The sequence below is a fragment of the Neopsephotus bourkii genome, unplaced genomic scaffold, assembly GCF_033783945.1.
Source record: "Neopsephotus bourkii isolate Nb327-2 ecotype Australia unplaced genomic scaffold, CSIRO-AGI_Nbou_v1 NB_107, whole genome shotgun sequence".
NCBI lineage: Eukaryota > Metazoa > Chordata > Aves > Psittaciformes > Psittacidae > Neopsephotus > Neopsephotus bourkii.
The window spans coordinates 10,363,203-10,385,516 of record NW_026900624.1 but is presented as its reverse complement, the minus strand read 5'-3'; the positions used below and the strand labels follow the sequence as shown (position 1 = coordinate 10,385,516).

General features: G+C 37.4%; 1 long non-coding RNA gene across 1 annotated transcript in view; it reads right to left on the bottom strand.

Moving 5' to 3' along the window:
* The window catches only part of LOC133215911 (uncharacterized), a 77,292-nt gene that overhangs the window by 20,296 nt on the left and 34,682 nt on the right, over positions 1 to 22,314 (bottom strand). The window lies entirely within an intron of this gene.

The following is a 22,314-nucleotide window of genomic DNA, read 5'->3' as shown; positions in this document are numbered from 1 at the left end:
AGAAGAATTCGAAAAGAATGCATCTCCCAAGTGACTCAACTTTTGAGTTAAACCATGTGGAACTTCAAAAACTGAAGCTGCAAGTTGTGAAAGCACTCCTTGAGGGCCTGGGGCTCTGCTGAAGTTGTGACAAAAGTTTTATTAGCTTAAATGGGAACAGGAACATGACTTTGATTATTCTTTTTTCAAGTCCATGAAGTCCAAGTGGCACTTGCCCTGACTAGTAATAAGAAAAATTCAAAGGAGAGCAGTAGTTGTACATCCTGGAATGTCAATGTTAACAGCCCAAACTGCGGTCCCAAACTCTTAATAAGATGGAAAGCAGAGGGATTAATTTTCTTTTCTGACCCAAGCACACCAAAGGCTACGCAGAAGCCTGCCTGGGTGGTATGTTAGAGGATAAGGAACTGAGATAAAAATATTCAGGAATGATCCAAGCTTCACACTAAAGAGAAGCTATGGTGTCTAGGGCTAAATAGAGGGAATGCTGGTGTTTTATAGTCTAACAGTTTCAAATGACTTACAAGGACCATGTATATTTCTCTCTTTATTGGCTCACCTACTTAAAGGTGCACAAAGGCACAATGTTTTATTATCATAGTGCCAGTGAGGCTTCAATTGTGAGCTTATTAGACTGGTGTCTCTGCATGATCCACAGAAAGAGTAAGCATTTGACAGAAAGCAAGCTGTTCCTCTTCATCACCCTCTTCTCCAAAACTTTGACATGACAAAATGTTAACTGGCGATTGCTAATTTGGGTAGAAATAATTTGGCTACAATAATTGTGGAAAAAAGCACAGAACATTGGGAAACGTTTGCGGATAGTACAGCTCTGGGTTTTAGTTGGACTGTTTCCCAGGCACTACAGAAATGGAAGCATGGTGATTTTACATTTTGAGTTTGAAATAAAATGGCCTTTTTAGAGGTATTGCAAAGTACTACGTTTAGAATCTAGCATTCAGGTTGCTTAAAAAAATTTGCTTGTCCCTTTCAACCTGCCACTAGGAGCAAAGATGGCAAACAGCAGAAAGGGCTTCCTAAAATGCAGTGAATATTCATGTGAGAAATCCACATATGATTAACACACTGAAGGTGGTCCAGGCAGTCTCATGGAAGGCAGCCTTATCAGATATGCATGCCATCTATGCATTCTTTAATTGCTGACAGATAACGCAGCAGATCCAATATTTCCTTTGTTTTGGAATGTTTTATGACTACACCAAATTCATACTTTAAAGTATCTGGAGTCACAGATTCTGTTTTATCTTAAAATCAGCAAGAAATATGGTAATGTAAATGTCGTGATGTTTTAATGAATAAACATTGCTCCTATTTACAGTATTTTACCTCTGAATATGACCCTTAGATGTGTAGGAATGACTGTCTAAGAGAACCCAAGGGCAAATATTTACGTATTTACAAATTACATATAAGGACAGGTTGAATGTTGAAAGCCTTTACACTGTTTTTCCATGAAGAACAACAGTGACAAAACAGTGCCTGCAAAAAAGGGTGGAGATGTGTTCTCATGTCCATACATATCTTCCCCATCCACCTTGCAGCATTTATTTCAGTCAGTGGAGGGTTTCTTTGTCTAGCACTTTGGACTCTTTTCCATCCAGCTCCTGACACTACTGCAGGGTCTGACAGCAGGAGAAAAGGGATATTTGGGTTACGCCTCTGCCCACCTGTTTTTTTTTTCAATTTCCTAAGTATTTCTGTGGTTTTTCATGTGCTTTCAACAATACTTTTCAAGGTCTATTGATCTAGCATAAAATGTAACCATTATTATATCCAGAACGCCTGAAAATTACCATCCTGTGTTTATTCTGTGTTCTAGAACCACTAAACAAAAACAAAAAGACTTGCATCCTATGCCCAAGTCAAGCAGGAGTAAAGTGAACAAAGCTGTGACAACTGAGAGGAGAAGGTGGCAAAAATAGCTTCAAATCTGAGGAGCTTCTTTCAAAAGCTGCATTGTTTAGTGTTCAGACTAGATCTGTCTTTCTATCTCCTTCTCCTTGGAGGAAACGTTTGAGTGGTAAACTGGAGACAATTTACAGGTAGTGGACATGGGGGCTTGCAGTTAGCCCCTTATCTGTCTACATGTACTGTTCACATGTGATTAATATGTGCTGTGTTAAACATGGGTAGAGTCCTGTATGTGTGGCTGACAAGATAGTTCTGCTTTGAGTAGTATGCATCCTAGGCCAATATAAAAATAATGTAATACTGCCAGCAAATGTAGTAGTTTTCTGCAAAAGTTAGAGAATGCAGTTTGCAATTTGAAACTGTTGTACAAATGCAGACATGTATTTGTTGAAGGGTTTTCAAATACCACCTACAAGAGAAGAAAAAGACCATTTTTTTTTGATGTTTCTCTATTTGTTTGGTTTTGGTTTGGTTTGTCGTCATTTTGTTTTGGTTCTTTTTTTTTTAATTGTAGCATAGTCTTAAAATTCAGATTTCAATCTCTCTTTTTTTTTTTTTAAAAAAAAGAGAGGTCATAAATACCTTTTTCTTTTGTTTTTTCTTCATTTATCCCTTTTCAAAAGTAACTTGATTTCTGATAAAATGGAACTAATTCTACATGTAGTCCATAAACATAAGAATTATGGGGTTGAGTTTCAAAATTCTGGAGTTTTAAATATTTATTCAGTTAAGTATCTTTAGCAGAACATATTTTTAATTCTTTTCTTTGGAATGCTAACATACAACAAAATCTACCCCTCGACATTCAGCGATCTACTTCTATTCCTTTTCCATCTTCTGAAAAAATTAAATGGAATGTGTCTGTAGCTGTTGCACAGTGGTGACTTGCAAGTATTGCTTCTTGCTACAAATAATGTGGTCTGGGTGAAAGACATTTGAAGGTAAGCTGCTGGTTATGGGCATTTATCATGTCCTCAACTCCTAAAATGGCACAAAATTCATGCAGTGCTGAGTAAACAGTATGTGCTTTGGAAAAGGGCTTTGTTTGGGAAAGGCAAAGAGTTGACACAAAGAATTTAGGTTTTCCATCTTTCTTTTACTCAATGTTATTGAGCAGTAAGAATTTATGTGTTGAAAAAAAAAAAATTCTGTCTACTTGTTAGGGATCTATTTTAAACTAGTAGCAGCACAAGGAAAATGATGTGTCTTACAGTAACATAACATTTACTTTACATGGATACCTTGTTGTGTTTTGTGGCATTGGAAGCACTTTAGACATATATATAGTCTACTGGTTACCAAGGTGCACTTTGGGTTCCCCCCAGTTTTATCATTGCAGGAAAATAATTAATTTTTTTTCCTAAAATTGGAGGACTTCAATATCCAGAGATTCCTGCCTTGACTGTTAAAGTTGCATAGGCTTACCAATATCTCAGCTGCAGTGGAAAGGTTAATAAAAATAAATGATATCGTTATAAGGAACTATTTTTTCCACAAAAATGTGCTATAAACGGCATTACCAGTATGCCTGAAATTGCAATTTGCCCATTATGAAGGCATGAAACAATTTGGGACATTTATTTCCCCTCACTATAGTAGTTTGTAGATGGAGTGACACCATTAATAGAAGAGTCTATAAATGAGTGCTAATTATGTAACCAGATTGATTCAAATGGGATGAGTTCTCATTTATTTTAATTGATAACTTCAATTCTTACATGACAGAACAAAATAATTAATAATGACAGTGACAATTATTGGGAAACACACATTGAAAATGATACTTCCAGGGTTTTATATATGTGATAGAAATGTACAGTATAGTAAATTATCTAGGGCAATTTTTTTGTTGTATTTTTACTTCACAGATTTCAGGAACAGTAAAAAGAAGTATATTATAGGAAAAATGCTGCTGACAGTGGAATTAATAACTTATGAATAAACTCTTTAGCCTCTAGTTAAATTGGACTGCTTTCGAACTTAATTATATCAATCCTAGAATATTAAAATTTAATATTAAAACTGTATTTTAACAACTAAAAATGGACTAAACACTTCATAACCCGTGCTTAAGCAGAAGTCATCTCTAAACATTGTTTATATTTATATTTTATATATATATATATTGGTTCAGTTTACTATTGATGTAAGATCCAACTTGTTAATTTGAAAATAATAAAAAGACATTGTGTATTTGGGGGGGATTTAAGGCTTTTTATGCTTCTTTATTATTTGTTTTTTGCCTGATGATAAACTCAGGATAGCTATGAAATATGGAAAACCTATATTTTCCCTATAATAAACTTTATTTAGAGGTCTTGCATAGGTTGTACCAAGATGACCTTATGGCTGAGTTTTTCATGAGGATCAGTAAGATGTAGTTTTTCAAAGGTTTAGTACAAAAGCAGAAGAGGAAAACAAACCCAGTAAATCCCTTAACTCCTGGGTTCCCTGTCAGATCTGTCCTCATTTAGGTGGGCTTCATCCCAGGAAAGCAGTATGTCTCACGACAGATTTATAGACAAAGACTTTAATGAGTACTAACATTAGAAGTACATGCAGACCTCTCCAACATGGAATAACAGAGATTAAAGAAGAAATAAGTTTCAAAACCTGATAGTCATTTTTATGTCAGTAATAAAGTCAGCTATTTTTAGGAACATTTTAATACAGATATTTATAGTGTAAAGCTATTATAAATTTTAATGAATTATTGGTAAACGCTGTTTGTATCTTTTCTTGTGGAAAGGGTTCTCACCATAAATATATATATGTATGTTTATGCAAAGACATTTCAGAGGATTCATAAACTGGATAAAGACTACACTGAAGAAATTAGACTCTTCTTCCTGTCTGATAGTAAAAGATCAAATCCCTCGAAGCTTTGTTTAAACAAATTCATCAACCGTTTGAGAGTGCAAGCTCTTGAAATAAAAGAACAACACTATAGACAACTGATTTTTTTAGGCCCTTTGCTGTTAGACCTTTCTTGATACACTGCTGGACTAAAAGTAAGTCTGTAAGGCTCCAGACCAAATTTTACAACTTCCACTTCAACTTCTGTCTTCAGCTCAGTCTTTGACCTTCTGTCCTTGTTAAATCCTTACATGAGTGCTAGCTTAATTTCAGGGGGAATACTGGGGCTTCTGATCTGTGGGAGATGTAGTAAGTTTTGCATTGCTTCCTACATCACCCATAAATTTTAATGCAAAACCTTAGAAACAACAGATTCATATGAATGTAACAGTAATTCTATCAAAAATCTAATCCATACTTACCATTTAAATAGCCTAATTTCTAATAGCCTAAACACTGTAACGCCAGATTCCTTGGCAATCAGCATTTCTTCCACAAAACCAATTTTTCTTACACTTTTGACCACCTATACTGCCACATCAGTATAAATTAGCAGGTTGATATCCTGCAAATTATATCTCAGAATGGCATTTGTATATAAGGAAATGGAAATGTAGTGGGAAAATGTTTATGGCATATTTAGATGAAATTGGTTAGCAAAAATACAAGCAAAATCTTGGAATGTGGGTGACAATGATTTAGAGTCTGTTTAAATTCATATTTGTATTTTTAAGGGAATATTGATATGTCCACTGAAAATCTGATATTTTGAAAATTATGAGTAGGTTTGCCTGATACATCTAGCTTTAGGACTAAAACATATAAATGCTGTCTTAGTTGTATTGCACGAACACCTGACATAAGAATAAATATTCTTGAGTTGTGAATTGTAAAAGGGAACAATGAACATTGTATAGGAACATTGTATAGGAAATATCGTCTTCTCCAAGAGAGAAAATACATGTGGAACTGATTTGGTCATATATTTTTTGTTGCAGTTCTATACCGTCTCTATACTTATCACTTCTCTCCTACCTGTCATATAGTGGAATGCATTCACTATCTCTCCTAGAGCTGGATGTGGTTTTTGCTTTGTGCAAAGGACTTTACACTCCAAATGAAGCCACTACAGAACATGAAAATAACAGACAAATGAGAGGGTAGGAAATTAAGAACAGGAGGTAAAGTAAATAGAAATAAAAAGCCAGAACACCAGCTGCTGGAAATTAGTGTAGTTCTACTGAAGCCCATGCAACTACACTAACTGAGCAATTGGTTCATTATATTTATTTATTTTACTCTTTTTTCCTTCCCTTCATTGGAGCTCTGAATTAACTGAATTTACATCAGCTGAAGAGCAGTTCCAATATGCATCCTGTTACGTAGCAAACTGGTATCTGTAAGAAGGAAGGGGCAAGACCCTCTGAGGAGGTCTTCGAAGGGTCACCATCTACCTAGATCATAATAATGCTCAAGGATGTATTCTCATTTTTGCTTTGTTATTTTTAATCCTTTTTTCTCCAGCACAGGTCACCCTAACAGGGAGTCTCACTGTTGGTGTGGTTACATTGGGCTGCAGCAGACCTTTGTGGACGGCAAGCAAGCCATCAAATGAGGTAGCAGCAGGTATGATGAGGTCATAGCCACACTACCGGAAAACACAAAAATTGAGTGCTCCTCTCCTCCCCTTGTTTTCCAGCCTGTCCTCAACTCTTTTTGCAGCGAGCCTGAAAGCACGTCTCAAATGTACACCACCATGTTTTCAGTGTGGGTAATGAGTGGACCAAGACTCAACTATGCTGTCACATCATCAAGAGGGTAAGAGAGGTGCACCCAGAGGAAATGCATTATGTGGAGTGGCAGCTGAGTAAATCATCACAATAGTGGCAGAAGAAAGACAGGAGTAGGACTGCAAAATTACAGTTCATAATGAATACAGGTTTTGACTGATTTGGGATTTTTTTATGATGACCGTTTTAATTTTAACTTGGAAAGCAAAATCTTTTTTTACTAGAGCTTCATGAATAATTGATGACTGTTTTGAAATTTATTTTCAATACAAAAGACATTTCTAATCCAGATTCTATTTCCTATAATTGTTATATATTAAATATTTCCCGAATCAAAGATTTGCTCCATTGCTTATTCAACGCTTAAATATCTATCTATATAGGCTTCTACATCATTACTTGGAAATACATTAAAAGAACATTAATTTGTGAAGTTCTCTGAAGCAAGGAGTGCTAACAGTAAGTAGATTTGCAGTTCTAATTCATCTGCCTTTTGCATTAAGATACAGTCTTTAAATACATGTTCACACATAATCTAGGCAGTTTCGTGCTATTTCTCCTTTCTTTTCATTATTCACTGCAGAACCCTTTTGTGTCTTTCAGGATTGAATTAAATGTGGAATTACACATTTGCTTTTGGTCTCATTTAAGGTAGCCATCAATGTACCAGCTAGATACCTGGAGAATATTAAGACGTTTATCTCCTTTTGACATACATGGCTACTATTTCCATCTTACAGAGAGACAACTGTAAGAGAGGGGGACAGCTGTTTAAAATTATATCAATGCAGATTTAACCCGTTTAAAAAAAAAGGCTTGAGAGGGCAGGGTATCAATCTTCATTCCCTGGGATGAAAATCTATTAGTGGGAAAAAAAAAGAACTCAGTGTGAACAAAATGCCGTTTTGTGTGAATGTAACATTTTCACTATGCATTACTATGAAGGATTTGGCTACGAAGAACTTTTACATAGATGTTAGCCATCTGAGCTGCAAAGCTGCCCTTTGTAAAACATAATCTCGAGGGATGTGGCTGTTTTAGAGGCTGGTTGTGAGATGAAGTAGCTCATTGCCCTCCTGCAGATGAACACTAGAAATTACAGACTGAGGTCACAGGCCCATGAGCTCAGAGTTTTTTCAGATCCACATGGAATTTCACAGTACAAGGGGTAGTCACTTTTGTGACCTGTTGGCTCCCTCCATTCTGAATATTAAAAGGATTACTGCAAACAATGGAGTTGTTGAACTTGAAATAATTTTGTGTGACATAAAGTCCAGCACAACTGAGATACAAAGAACTATTTTAACTACTAAAATAGAACTCATGTTACTACCAAATATGTCTTCAGGTGTTGTGTTGTAATGGCCTTTACATGATATCAGATGCTAATTCAAAATACACTGTCAGGTCAAAACCCAGCAAAATAAATCATAATGAAGAATTCTATAAAAGTAGACCAATATAATTTCCATTGCTAGTTTAACTGCATGATCCTTTGGTTATTTTTGACTCTTCAGACACTTGATTAAGTAGGTAATAAACAGGTATTTATTTTAAGGAACAAACTTCTAAATTTGAAGAAGAAAACTGCATACCTGTCATCGTAACTAGTGCTATTTGGTGAAATTTCTACTCGTGTTGAAATATAAATTGCAAGCATCCCTCTTTACTAGTTCTCTCAAGATTTTCTGTTCCAAATGGTCATCTCATGTTACTCAACCTACCATATTTCTGTGAAGAGATTAGTTTTGAAAATCATATTGCTGGTAGAGAATTCTTTTTCATTATTTATTCTGAATTCATTAGTAATATGGGTAGAATTACAGTCAAGTACTTTTCCTCCCTGAAAAGCAAAAAGATTTTTAACACATGTTCTCTTCTTTGCAGAGAAAACTTCCAATTTGATTACCCATCTGACAATTTAGCTTTATATAGCAACAAATAGTAGCTATCACTCATGATGTTCACCAAGATAACCTATCAGCAGCTAAGGTAAAAAAAAGAGTGCCTTAATTAATGAAATATGTAAACAAAACTGAGCTTTATTTTGAACATACAGATCCCATTCACATTATTTTCCCATACAGTTGAAAATTATAATTGTTTCTAATATGTGCTAATGAGAAAGAAACTCATTCTCTAGCTGTAAAACAGGTGGAGCCATGGGGTTTTTTTGCATATGTGTCATAAAACAGAGAGAAGAGGGGTGCGGTCGTCAAAGCCTAAGGCTGTGGTGAGGAATACAGTGAGAGGCAGAGCAAAAAGGTGAGGGAGGGACCCCAGGAGAGAGCTTGGGAAACGAAAGTGAAAGCTGTTATCTGATTATTACTGGTGTGTGTGTCCTTTTAGTACAAAGCCCTTTTTGGAGTTGGTGGTGATTTTACATGAACGACTGGTGACTGCGATCAATGAGAGTCTTGTGCTTCTGTAGATTTTCTTTCTTAGCAATGCAGTATGACAAAACAGAAAATGTTTCTGTCAGCTACAATAGAGATCCATTTTTATCCAATGAAAAGATCTGCAACTCTTATTTCTTGCAGCCAATTCCCTAATTGCTAACATGCTTCAGTAGCAGTGTGTAGTGTGCCAAAATGGAACCCTACTTGCCACCTGAAAGAGATAAAATGTGAGCAAATGTATGAAGTAAAACTTTAGGAATTCTAGTAAAACCAGGTGAAAACTAAGAAAAGCTGAAATAAAAACTGACATGAAATCATGCCTAAACCTCAAACAGAACCTGAAAATGTATTTGTTCTCTCTCAAAACCAGAGGTATGTGGAAGAATCTCGTATGACTCCCCTCTTACTAGCTCTATTATTTCCAATCAAAATCACAAGTACCTGGCCTGACTCAACCTGGGAATTAGGAAAGTTGTTGTGAAGATTTTCTTAATTCCCTGATGTGGTATAGGTCAGATCATGTGCTAAGGCTTACAGTTTTCTTTTATAGCTCTAATGAAATATGCTTTTCCTATTCAACATGTTGGTAACTCTTGCTTTTATAACTGTCCAGTCTTTTCTTGAATGCTAATAAATTCTTAGCTTTGATGCTATCTTTCTGCAAAGAAAGGCTATTTATGCACTACATTAAGTGTTTACTTTTGTCTGTAAAGCTACATAATATGGGCAGGCTATTAAATATATCTCTCCTGAATAGCTTGACCTAAAAAAAAAAAAAAAAAAAAAAAAAAGTTGTTATTGGGGTTTTGGTTGGTTTGTCTCTTTTAGAACTTTTAGGAAAATAGCTAAGAAAAAAGTTATGGAAACATATAAGTGAATTGTTTAGGAAATTCTATACTATGAACTATGTTTTTAATGTATCCATCTCAAAGCACAGAAAAAAGAAGGTTTATTAGCAAGTGCTGATATTTGAATCTCTAATTCCTGTTTGTTCCTTTGCCTAGTGCCCTTCGTTGCTCTTCCTGGTGCCGGTGTTGCCCCTGTAACTTGATTTGTGAACCATGTAACTTCCCTGGACAGGGGTTAGAAGAGCAATGTTACGTTAGCTTTGATTACCTCCCTCCAGTTTATGGGAAACAATTTAGTTAAACTTTTTGTTATTCCATCTTGGAGCAGACCAGTGCAGGAGACAGATCAACAATTTTTGCCCCTTTGGTACTGCCAGCATAGTAAAATGTACCTATCTCTGCAATGAAACATAGCAATAACATAGGAAAGGAAGATTTCATATGTATACAGTATAAAGTTCAAATTACTGAAATTATGTTATCTCCTTCAAAAAAGTGAATGTATTATTGAATAGCTTTTGCATATTTTTTTTAAGAATTAGACCTCACACTTCTGAATTTCTACCTTTATTATACTCTAAATTCCCTTGAATGCTAAAATACAGTTACTAACGTGAACACAGGCAGCTTTCCTATTTGCTAATACGATTGTTACCATCATCACATTAATAAAGAAACTGCAGAATTAGTTGAGTCCTGAGGGAAGTTGTCTCTGTGACAGATACCATAGTTATTTCCATGGTGCAAAGATAGTCATATATTAAAATACAGCATGTCTCCTGAGACAGGTTTCTACTACTGTAGCTGGTTGCACGAAGCAACAGAAAGTTTGGATAATTTCTGAGCTGCATTTTTTTGCATTAATGACAACAGTACATGCTCCAGAAAAATTTATACAAGGTAAAGTCTGGCTGGTGAGTTCTGCCTTTCTGTCTGATGTAAACATATTTATCCAATGAATTAATTATCTATAGTCTGGCCTTTCTATAAAAATACTGTTGTATTTCTATTTACTGGTTTTAAAGCACTGTCTATGTGGGTGGGCAAAATGATATTGCAGTGCTTACCTCCCATGCCAGCTGGCCACCAAAATGTCTGACTGTGTGTGTTCAACTCTGTTCAGTTGCCACAAGACATGAAGCAGGGCTGTGACCCTGGTGATATTCTTGCTTGTAAATGTAAGCTCAGCTATAAAAATTGCTGTGATTCCGTCAACAGTAATATTGCTGCTGTGTTTTCTGAAATCCTCTGTTTGCAGATCCTAGTAGAAATAAGACTTTTCGGATCTAGAAAAGTAAAATGTAATTGGAATGGGACCAAAAATTGTTGTAGTTAGACTTGAAGGGAAAGATTATTAAAATATGTTTTGCTTATAGTCTACCAAAACAGATCACACCTACTACTAAGTCATATCAAGATCTCCTTTCAGGTTTCAAATGCTTGGGTTGGATGTCCAGAGAAATTCAGAGTTTTGGGGGTTCCTCTTGCTTGATGTGATATTCTACCTTAGTCTTCTGCTGAAATTCTGCCAGTCAGGGGGGACAAATACTGCGATGTTTCTAAGGACATCATAACACTGAGTGCTAAAGTGGTGTTTCAAGGAATTGTTTTACTGGTGTAATCTCCATATTTCTGTGATGGTTTGGAGATTGCCATTATGAATTATGTCTTGTTTTCAGCAGCGACATCACTCTCTGGATAGTACATCAGGTAGAAGAGCTAAAGGACAGAAAACTGAACTGGCTTTCTAAGGAAGTGGCACTGCACACATGACTTGTGTGGATACCCTGGTATTGGGCACTAGCAGGGCTAGTTGGACTTTTCATACAACCTTAAGTGAATATATTTTATGAAGAGTGAAGTAATATCGACTAGTGGAAGTACAGCACTTTGTGACCGGATGTTAGTGAGAACTGTAAAGAGGGAGAGAGATGAACAACACATTGGAAAGTGTTTTCAAGTACTGATACTCTTCAGATATACTGACAGAATCGGATAATGGCCTAGTAACTCCTCTGAGCAGATTTTCATCAATCTACTTTTGTTTTGATAGGGAACATGAACTCAATGGTCACCACTCATCAGAGTCCTCAGGATGGTTCCCACCAACAGGGAAAGTGAGGACCTTAGTGTTGCCACACTTGTTCCTACTACTTCGGCCACCCAGAGAAGATCTCCAGCAGCAGCACTGGGAGACCAGCAGAAAGCAGAGGCAGGGGACTTATAGGAAGCATGGGACAAACCTGGAAGAGGTACCAGCATCAAAACCTCTCTGTGCTTCTGATGGCACTTGCACAGGATGAGACATCCAAAAGGACTTTATAATACCCTGCTAAAATAAAAGCTGAATTAACCTAGTGTGCTTTAAAAATTTAAAATGTGACAACAGGCTGTAAGAATCCATTTGCAAAAGCATTTCTTGTTCTCTCCCTCTTCCCTTTTTTCTTTTCTGCCACCACAGAATTGAAAGGCATGGCAGAAACTTGAAGTTGCCTTACTGTAAGACTAGGCTTTGATTTCAGCTTCACTTTCTACTGCAGGCTGCTCCTGATAAACTCACTGCATGCCAGGAACTGGCCTCTCATGTGAATGATGGGATTGCAGGATAGCTGCTTTGGAAACACTAACGTTGTTTACAAAACTTCCCGCTTATCTCTGCTAGTCTTGTGAGTCAGCTATACATAAATGGGTCTGACTGGTTACTCCAGTCCAAAACTATTTCTGTATGTTTTATTCCAAAGAAAATAGGCAGCAGGCATAATGCATTTCTCTCTGAAAATAATACACAATTAAAAATAATAATAAAAAAACCCAGCAACTAGAAACAAGATCTCAATCTTGAAGCATGATGAAGATTGACAAAATAATCTGGAGCCAGGAAAGATATGCTTATGTAAAAAACAGAATCATAGAGTATTTTAAGACTAACTTCAGGGTTCCTAGAGTGCAAAATAATGATAGTTACTAAAGAGACATTTCACATTGTTTTGGATGTGCATTTGATTCTCTGGCTTTGCTGTATTACATAAAAGTAACCTTTCTGTTCCACCCTTCCATAAAGGCCATCAGATGTGACGTAAGGTAATAGAGCTAGTTCCCCTCACTTCAGGGAACTGAGTCAAGGGATTGAATCTGCTCCTTAAAGGTGTTCAGGAGATGATTATGCCACCTAAGGTTATGCTGATTCCAGACTGGTGTACCAAATGAAGAATATTTATTTTTTTTACAATTTTCCTCACTTAAATGCAAGTCACACAAAATTTATACACAGAATTACTGATCCTTCCCATTAAATATAGTTTTTACTGACATCATTACAGAATTCCTGTTCTTGTTAGAAATTTTTTATAACAAATGCTTTTTTCTTTTTTCTCCCTAGAATCAGTGGAGAAGTTTCCCTTCTTTATTGTTTTTTTCAGAAGAAAGGAGTGTACAATGCACAGCATAACAGGTATTCCTAGCTTTTATGCACATAAATGATACAGCAAATTGTTAATGGTTAAAGAATATTTCTGGGGAAGCCTTGATATTGGGGAGCCATTATATCTGCTCTTTATATTTCTAAATCTGCTTGTTATAAATGTGTAAAAGAGCATTATCTTATGCATGTGTGTACTGATTTCTTTACACTGTTATGTACAAATTCCACCAGGACTTTTAAAAATGCACATAACATTTGGAAAGTAACAAAACCCCTATCCTGAGGGGGTCCATTACTGTTTCCTTTTTTGCAGGAGTAACAGCAGGCAAAAATCCAGGTCTTTCTCTAAAGTTGCAGTCAATGTCTCAGGGTAGTGGAAACATTGTGAAGTTTACTCAACGCTGTTTTCCTACCTTCTGTGCATGTTCTGGTGTTTGCCTTACTTTCATGGTGTTTTCTGTTTCCCCTTCTTGGGGAGAACATGAGACCCACCATGACTAGGTGAGATGACTCCTCATCCCTGCTTTGTGTCCCACTTTCCCCTGACCATCCCATCTCACCTTGCATTGCAGTGCAGACTGCTGCACGTTCAACCCACGGGCAATTTGGTTTGTCTCAGTTCAGTGTCAGATTTGGGCAATCAGCATGTGACATCCCCCCGGTGTTTGTGGATTGATGGTGACTAGCTAATGCTGTTGTAATGTATTTCTCATCTGTTGGTCTTTCCAGGCTGTTCTTCAGAGTTTAGGTCCTGATCTCAATTAGTCATGGTGATTCTAAACATTCAGAGCTGGGTGATTACTGTAGTATCAGAGATAGGGGCAGCTCCTGGATGAGAGCTGGGGTCTCATGGGGCTGTTGTGCATGTTTGGCATTAGACATGTAGCAGTGGATGAATGCAGTGCAGCAAATAAGTTTAAAAAAGCATGGTTTTTACCATTATTTTATTTCAAATCATTTCAAGTTTCAAATCAAGGTCACTGACTTGTGACCACTAAATATAGACATGGCATAAGAAAAGCAAACACACTTAATCTGGTATTAGCACACTTTAAAATGTGTTTTTAAACACCTAGAACTAAATTATGCTTCAGTGAAATTTTACCATTGACTTCCAGAACTGAAGCTCTATTCAGCTTCAGCGAGTCCAGAATCTCCTTATGAAATTTAAATGCTGATTCAGATTAGAAGGTTCATCCTATACCCTTTTGGAGGCATAGGTCCTTTCCCTGCTTGAAGTCTGGCTGTTTTCTTTCACTCAGATTTTGGCTTGAATTAATTGTATTATCTCAGTATTGAGAAATTTAAATACAGCAAATAGATCCATTTAACTGTGTTGTTTCTTAATGTTGTCACTGGTCTCTTATTCCATTTTTGATTTCTGGTACATGCAGATGGGAATTGCCTGGTAGGAGTGCTGAGGAAACAAAATATCAACATGAATTTCAGGGAAGCCTCTACTTGTATTTCTTGACATAAACTGTTCCTCACAGTTTAGTTTTACTGTATTCTGCTGCTGAGTGATGATCAATATTTTGTGGCTGGTAAAGTGAGTCTTTTGTCTGTGAGGTTTTAAAACACCTTTAAAATCTTTTGAGACAAAGAGAGCAGCAAGTTAGTGTGAATACATTCAGGCATTCGAAAAGAAATGTGACATGGAGTTTCACTACTGTTAATATGTATTCACATTAATAAAATAGCTAGATTGGTAACTAAGATGAATATAGCAGAAATTATAATGAAAGGAAATAGGATCTTTACTGTTTTTTTAGATTATAAATATAGCACTTGGTGTTGGGCTAAAGGAGATACGTTCTTAAAGAGATTAAGGAAATATATGTCCCACCAGAGATTGCAGAGAATCAGGCATTTCATTCTGGACCTCACAAGTATTGTAAAATTACAGATTTAATAAACAAACCGTTTTACGTCTCTGTAAGGAACTTAGAGGGGATTTTGAAAGTCAAACACTGAGGACCCTTGCTTTGATTATGGTGGTAAAAGTAACATCTGCCTCAGACTTTTTAACAACAGACTGTTCAGATCATTCTTTTCAACTATGGTAGAAGACTTGACAGACATAATCCATCCTACCCCTCATTTCTACACTTATATCTCCCAGCTGAAGTAAACCTTACATCAAAGCACTCATATCAAGGACATTCAGATTTAATTTTACCTTTCTTTTTCAGATGTTCAGTTTATTACGACAACTTTTGTGGTTTCCTAATTAAATCAATAACACAGGCATAAAAGAAAACCAATCATTTTGTTGGTCACGTCCCTGGGATGCCACAAAATATTTTTCTTTCCTCCAAATCTGAGACAAAAGACCTGGCTGAAATTTCTGCCACACTCACATACGTTTGCCACTACAGACTGCTACCAACAAGTAGGTTATCCCAGTGATGCCAATGCATGTGCTACTTCTTAAAAAGACTCCCCAGATAACCACATAGAAGAGCATTTATCCTTGGGATGGGGAGTAGACATGAGAATTTAGGAATCTTTCTTTCTTTTAAAAACACATTATTATATGTCCATGAAAACATTAGGTTGGGATAAAGGCAAATACAGAGAAAAAGAAAAGGAGCCAAGAATCTCCATTTCTGCTTCCATCAGCGAGGCTCCTCCCTCTTCCATTGCTCTATTTCTTTGTCTCCTCTTGGGCATACAGCTCTGCCTGAGGTTAACTCACTACCAGGGACCTGTTGATTCTTTCAGGTTTGCTGATGTCATTTGTGCCAGACATTTTTTTTCAGTGATTGGTGCCAGATATTTTTTTTCAGTGATTGTATGATTCTTAACGGTTCATAAAATGTTACAGGCACATTAGCTTCATTTCATGCTTTTGGTTTAAAATTTCACATAGGTACTTGATTAAAGATTTTGAGTTCATGGTTGCAAGAGTTTTGTAAAAGCTTTGTTCTACAAGATTTATTTCCCTGAAGAAAGTTTAAAGGGAAGTCTCAGACAAGGCACTCAAAAAAAAACAAAACAACGCCAAAAAAGGAAAAGATAGAAACAGCTTGAGGAGCACTGAAAACTTTGTTTTAGTATGGAGAGATAATAAACAATAGCTTTCAGGGTCTTTATCATGATGTATTGTCTGCATTTCAACACATGGTCTTTGTAATGCAGACAGAACTGGTTTTATTAAAACATCAATGACAACAAAAAATGCATTTCCCCAGATCATCTCTCCTCATAGTCAGAATTTATTTTGCCTGGCAGGTGTAGCCCATTTATTGCAACAAAAGGTGAAAGGTTTGATGCTGTGATTGTGGAATCTCAGGGAGACAACACTCAGCTGACCACTCAGTCTTCCTCTGTGAAAGTTTGTGAATTCTTTGTCACAATCTGTTTCCCAGTAGTTTTACATATTTCTTACCACATCCACAACTTTATTTAGCATTACTGTGACTCGCTACCCTTTCTCACATGGAAAATATCTAATCCATCAAAAACAGGTGAAACAAAAGGTTTCTTTGGTGACTGTGATGTCCCTTGAGGTTTCAACACTTGGAATGTGTGCTTACAAACTTCTGAAACTCAGTTTTGATCCAGAGATACACATGCCTATGCAATGTGTCCATTTTGATTTATTAGAGAGAGAGGCAAATACTCCAAGAAGGTATCTAATATTTGATGTAGCTGATAAAATATTTATTTCAGTGCCCAAAGTTAGCGATATTGTTTCCAAGTTCCAGCGTATATATTTAGTGAGACATCAAGAATTTGGTCCAAGAAAATGATTGATTAATTATGGCCCCAAAGTAGTCATAAAATCCACTGTAGGAGATAATTTAAACTGGAATCACAAAAGACCATTCACAGCCAGGAAGAGATTGTCTACAGATGCATAAGACAAAGGGCCAATGAGGGTGAACCTTTTTTAATACAGTTCCTCTCTGGAACTTAGGTTTCTGTGTACCATTTTCTGATATTAAAGTCTCCATTAAAAGACCTTTGTAGCATATACACTCTCCTCAAGAACTCAAACCTAGTGATGCTGTGGTGGCTAGCCTAGCAAATGGTTAGTGTGTTCACCCAGAAGGCAGAAATGCCATTCTGTGTTGGGCCGCTGCCTTCTACCCAAGGAGCTCCCAAGCTCCTGGTGCTTATCCCTGTGTTCCCTGATTGTTGTTCCTCACAGAAGGTGTTTCACGGATCCCGACTTTGCTGATGCAGTAGCTGCTGCTGTGACAGCTGTACTTTGTCCTCTTCCTCCTCTTATCTCTTAGTTCAAATGGGAAGTACAGGCAGCCATGGTAGTTTATCTCCATTCCTCCACACTCTTTCAGCTGATGGAATTCCTGTCATTTTTATTCAGTCCCCTCCAGTTTCTTGGATTGACAGTTATTGCAGCTGTCCATACTTAGTATGCTGGAACTGTTCCCCTTTTCGTTAGGCTTGTGTCCAGCCCTCATAACAAAAGGCAGGTGATCTGCACACTAATATTTTGCCTCATTCAGGCTCCCTTGTTCCCTCTAACTTCAAACTTCTCAGTAAGAAGAAGTACAAGCCATGATTTCTCCGCTCTGCCTGTGAGCCTGTAAACCTATGTTGGTTTCTATGTCAGAGGAATTTGAAAGCTTCTTTGAAAAACAAAGTGTTAGCTTTTTTACATCAAAACTATTAAAACAGATGATACCTGGTTTTCTTGCAGGGTCTTGTAATTTGCTGGCAAATTTTAACATATTACCCAGTTGAGAAAATAGACAGTGATTCTACTGAAATGCCTACAACTGCCTAGCCACAGGATCGCTTATTCCGTAGACGTATGAATCCTTCCTGTCCGTTGTCATCTTTTCAGCTTCAACCTACTGTTCTCCTGCTATTTACACCTACTGTTTTTCCTGAATGTGTCAAGTCTTTTTCCAGTCCTTTCATAGCCCCTTCAGCAAACTGATTTCACATTTACTGCATTAATTCCTAAGCGCTTCCATGCCTTCTGCACACATGTAAGTGAATGATTGCACACCAAAGATGCACATATGCCAAAGCAAGCCTAGAAGAAATTGGTAAAAAAGTTCAAAGCTGGATGCTTACTTCACCATCTGGATGAAATGGCTTGTCTGCTAGGACTGTTGAGCACACCCGCCTCTCATTCCCTTCAAAATGAACTCCTTTTGCTCATTAGTCAGACTCAATAGTCAGCTTACAGTTCAGAAGGAGTGAAATGTGCTCATACAGTTTGCTCGTTCTCATGGTATCTCAGAATCTGTGACTGGAGAAAACTGAGTATTCTTTCGGATATCTCCCAGGTTATTCTATGCAGTTAATGCAAAGCCACAAAGAAAAATTTTGTCATGACTTAAGAAGGTTTGATAGTAATCTGGCAAAACCTTTATTATTTTCTCCTACTGTATTGCCAGTAATGAAGCTCAGAGTTGGCCTGTTTTGTTAGTAGTCTTTCTTGAGGACCTCTTCAAGGACAGCTTTCTAGGCAGAAAGGCTTTCGGAAGCCTTTGTTCTTGCTGTACTGCTGCTTCCAAAGGTGCTGACTAAAATGATAAAAGATGAGCTAAATATAAGACTGCTGAGGGTTTTGTGTTGGCCATCCAGACAGTGGTTTCACTTGATACTGCAGTTCCTCACGGTGCTGGGGAAGTAAGGACCAAATGATTCACGCAGCAGAGAGGAGAGTTCAACCTGGCAAAGGGTAAGGTTCTGTCTCTGAAAAATGCTGGTGTGGCATTTTATGCTACATCCCATAATTTTAGCTCTTAATTTCATGCTTTCACACTTTTATTTTTTGAGCTGGAGAGGAGTATCCAGTGGGCTTGGGACAATATTTTCTTTATGCAAATTTCCTTCCATGCAGAATATTAATCTCTGCCATTGGCATTAACAGACAAGAATTAAGGTTTCATATTAAATATAAAGCTCTGTCAGAGCATACATTATGGCCTACTGTGTTTATAAGATAATTGTACTTACTCTTAATAGCATTTAAATTTAGAATTCGCAGATTCCAGGCATGCTAGCCCCTTCCATGGTGTCTGCTTAGAAACAACCATGTAATAGCAGTTAGCTTTCTTCACAAGATACTGTAGTAACAGGTATTTTGGTGCAAGGTTGTTTCACCTTATTGGATTTCAACTTGAAACTAGTGTTTGTTATTGCCCTAAAAAAAAATGCAATTATTTGTTACAATAACCAAAATTAATTCCCTGCAAACAGTAGCTGCCAGCTGGTACTGGGTTTTAAAACTCTTATAAATTGATATTTCCAATTATTTGGGCAAAACCCCAGGAGAGTCTTATTTTTGTTACATGCTACTCCTTTTGTGGGAATTCATATGGATGCATTCCATCTCCAGTAAAAAGTTATATTATGCTGCAGGTGTGCAGCACACATAACCAATAAAACAAAAATCAAAGCCTTACAGGTTTTAGCCTTTGTGCAGTTTTCATAGGTTATGGTGTTGTCAGGTAGTGTAATGCTCTAAATAAACATTAGATAAGATTCCCTGTTCACTTGCATGGGAAGAAGTAACCAGTTTTAGCTGAGGAACACAGAAATCCCTTCTCCCATTGCCTGCCTCCCCCATCCTTTCCCTTGTGTCCCAGGAAGAAAGGTGCTGCATCGCTAAGCACATGAAAGGGTGGTGGGAATCAAATGAACAGCCTCATCTCCAGCGCATCTAGCCAAGTCCCACAGAGAAATAAATCTCTGCACAAGAAGCAGTTACTGACCATCAGTCCTGGAGTTTCCTGAAAGGCCAAGGCTGTGATTGCAGCTAGCCTCGCCCTAGGAAAGGTCTGAACTCAGTTTCTGTGGAAAATCACTGCTATCTGAATACTTCCTAGCTCCTGAGTTAAGATAGTGAAAAAGGGCTCTCCACTTTCAGTTCATTGTCTTGAGAGGAAGGGCGTTGGGTTTGTGAATTTTTATTTTCTGCACTCATTTCACCATTCCTCCCTCTTCCCAACTTCCACACAGAATACCAGAAGAGATGCAGGCATTAGCTTTCAACAACTTTATTAAAATAAGTCAGCATATATGATTTACAAAATGTTCAAACAGAAACTGTGAATTATCCAGAATTCTAAAAACAGAGATTGAAAGGGTACCTAGATTTAGAATTTGACTAAGTGCACAAAACTAGAATTAAAATTACCTTTGAGTATTAAAGAAATTTATAACACTTACTTGATGGCCAGCTAATTCATATTCAGTGTTAGGTTTTTCCAAATTTCTCTGTTTTCTTTAAGTTGCCATTTATTGCTTTATTAACATGATCCACTTCCAGTGAAATAATTCTGGTCAAGAATACCCTAGCAAGGGCCACTCAAGTATTTGCCAGGTCTTCTTTTTTAGCGTATTTCGTGTTGTTGAGCAAATCGCATGGCTGATTTCTCTGGGGAAATGTCACACAAGTAACTTAAGCAGGACTGGTCAGTATCAGAAGAGGGAAAACATGGGCTATAAAAGAAGCTGTGTTCTGGAAAAGCATATTTCCATTGCCCTTTGCTGGAGAGCCCAGGCCGCAGCACCAAGGATGAGTCGTCTGAGAGTCATGGGGAACTGCAAGGGAGTTTTCCTATTGAAAGGGTTCTCTAAGCAAAGTGTCCCTCAGCAGGGTGGAGCGTGGGAACTGATAAGCTCAGCAAGGGAAAAACAGCTTCTGGAGTCCGGGGAGGAAAAGGGAAAGGAGGGACAGGATGGGTGACTTTCAACTTCAAAAAAAACTTGTTGAGATTGCATGGGTCTAGGAAAAGAAAAGCAGAAATCCCTTCTCTTAGGCTTATCAGTAGGACCAATAAAGGATAGTGGATCTCTCCCCATCCTGGATCAAGGCCTTTTGTACACCCCATACCCAGCACACAGAGCTTCTGCTTTTCTCTCCCAGAGCCCTGCAGCAGCATCCTCAGCTGACCTGTGATTCTTGACTAGGGGTATAGATAGCGTCCTAGCCTGGGCATTATGAGGCCAGACATTTTCTTAGGGTGAGAATATTCAACAGGTTTTTCCATACTCTTCACAGCATACTCCTCCTGATTTTATAAGGCTGAGAAAGAAGAGCATGGTTTCAAAGACTGAAACCAGTAATTTTGTCAGATCTTATGGCTGGTATTGGGTGCATGGTGCCACCCCCAAAATGGACTAACTTCCTAGGGCAAGCAGGAAACAAGGGAAGAACAGTGGTTGAGTGTTAGCAGCCTAACATTTCTTTTTCAGCAAAATACCAAGAGCATTTGGAGTGGGATAGATTGCAAGTTTGGAGCAAAGAGAGTTATCAAACGTGGAAGGTACTTAATGCAGTAGGAGACTTGTTTGTCAAAAAGCATAAGGCATACCATATAGATTCACAATTCTTTAAAGTTTCATTCTGCAGCAGAAAACAGCTGAAATTGTGAACATTTGAAATATATTTAAGCCAGTGTTTTCACCTGAAGCACTTAGCTAGTGTTACATATAGTAATTTAAACAGCTTGATTCTGATCAAAATACAGGAGAATAAAGCAACCTACCTCAAATAAAAGAGGTGTGGCTGTATATATAAGAAAATAGAAAAGAGACCACATCTTTGTATGTTGATAAAAACAAGTATAACTCCAGTCTGGCCAAACAGATGTATTTTAATGAAACTCCTGTTGTCATTTCTCTTTCTTTTCCCTCCTGTCACAAGTCCACACACAAGACCTTCATTCCCTTCATTCCGTATTGTGCCCTTATTCATTAGCATGGCAATGTGACCATTGTTCAGTCTGATAGGGAAACAGCCAAATCTGACCTTAAACATTTGATAGAGGTTTTCTTGTAAAATATATGATTTACCAACAGCTGCAGTGATTCTACAACAAACACGTTAGTGTACCAGAGGACTGGGACACAAGTTTGTTTAAACAAACCCAATAAAGTTACTATGGGAAACTGAAGGAAGTGGGTCACTAGTTTCCTGATAGTATTTACGGCAGTCCATAGATAAGAGAACTGGAAAAGAGGCCCCTCTTTCTTCTTTAGTTTATCAGGAGGTTAATGCAGAAAGACAAATTGTTGTAGGATAAACTCTGATGTCATGGCTAGCTTTTTCAGTCAGACCATATGTGTAGAAACAT